The sequence below is a fragment of the Theropithecus gelada genome, chromosome 8, assembly GCF_003255815.1.
Source record: "Theropithecus gelada isolate Dixy chromosome 8, Tgel_1.0, whole genome shotgun sequence".
Lineage (NCBI taxonomy): Eukaryota > Metazoa > Chordata > Mammalia > Primates > Cercopithecidae > Theropithecus > Theropithecus gelada.
The window spans coordinates 49,309,829-49,311,634 of record NC_037676.1 but is presented as its reverse complement, the minus strand read 5'-3'; positions in this window follow the sequence as shown (position 1 = coordinate 49,311,634).

The window sequence follows — 1,806 nt, the reverse complement described above, 5'->3', positions numbered from 1 at the left end:
ATTGCCCTAGCCAGAACTTCCAACACTATGTTGAATAGGAGTGGTGAGAGAGGGCCTCCCTGTCTTGTGCCAGTTTTCAAAGGGAATTTTTCCAGTTTTTGCCCTTTCAGTATGATATTGGCTGTGGGTTTGTCATAAATAGCTCTTATTATTTTGAGGTACGTTCCATCAATACCGAATTTATTGAGAGTTTTTAGCATGAAGGGCTGTTGAATTTTGTCAAAAGCCTTTTCTGAATCTATTGAGGTAATCATGTGGTTCTTGTCTTTAGTTCTGTTTATATGCTGGATTATGTTTATTGATTTGCGAATGTTGAACCAGCCTTGCATCCCAGGGATGAAGCCCACTTGATCATGGTGGATAAGCTTTTTGATGTGCTGCTGAATCCGGTTTGCCAGTATTTTATTGAGGATTTTTGCATCGATGTTCATCAGGGATATTGGTCTAAAATTCTCTTTTTTTGTTGTGTCTCTGCCAGGCTTTGGTATCAGGATGATGTTGGCCTCATAAAATGAGTTAGGGAGGATTCCCTCTTTTTCTATTGATTGGAATAGTTTCAGAAGGAATGGTACCAGCTCCTCCTTGTACCTCTGGTAGAATTCAGCTGTGAATCCATCTGGTCCTGGACTTTTTTTGGTTGGTAGGCTATTAATTATTGCCTCAATTTCAGAGCCTGCTATTGGTCTATTCAGGGATTCAACTTCTTCCTGGTTTAGTCTTGGAAGAGTGTAAGTGTCCAGGAAATTATCCATTTCTTCTAGATTTTCTAGTTTGTTTGCATAGAGGTGTTTATAGTATTCTCTGATGGTAGTTTGTATTTCTGTGGGGTCGGTGGTGATATCCCCTTTATCATTTTTTATTGCGTCTATTTGATTCTTCTCTCTTTTCTTCTTTATTAGTCTTGCTAGCAGTCTGTCAATTTTGTTGATCTTTTCAAAAAACCAACTCCTGGATTCATTGATTTTTTGGAGGGTTTTTTGTGTCTCTATCTCCTTCAGTTCTGCTCTGGTCTTAGTTATTTCTTGCCTTCTGCTAGCTTTTGAATGTGTTTGCTCTTGCTTCTCTAGTTCTTTTAATTGCGATGTTAGAGTGTCAATTTTAGGTCTTTCCTGCTTTCTCTTGTGGGCATTTAGTGCTATAAATTTCCCTCTACACACTGCTTTAAATGTGTCCCAGAGATTCTGGTATGTTGTATCTTTGTTCTCATTGGTTTCAAAGAACTTCTTTATTTCTGCCTTCATTTCGTTATGTACCCAGTAGTCATTCAGGAGCAGGTTGTTCAGTTTCCATGTGGTTGAGCGGATTTGACTGAGTTTCTTAGTCCTGAGTTCTAGTTTGATTGCACTGTGGTCTGAGAGACAGTTTGTTATAATTTCTGTTCTTGTACATTTGCTGAGGAGTGCTTTACTTCCAATTATGTGGTCAATTTTGAAGTAAGTGTGATGTGGTGCTGAGAAGAATGTATATTCTGTTGATTTGGGGTGGAGAGTTCTATAGATGTCTATTAGGTCTGCTTGCTGCAGAGATGAGTTTAATTCCTGGATATCCTTGTTAACTTGCTGTCTCGTTGATCTGTCTGATGTTGACAGTGGGGTGTTGAAGTCTCCCATTATTATTGTATGGGAGTCTAAGTCTCTTTGTAAGTCTCTAAGGACTTGCTTTATGAATCTGGGTGCTCCTGTATTGGGTGCATATATATTTAGGATAGTTAGCTCTTCCTGTTGAATTGATCCCTTTACCATTATGTCATGGCCTTCTTTGTCTCTTTTGATCTTTGATGGTTTAAAGTCTGTTTTATCAGAGACT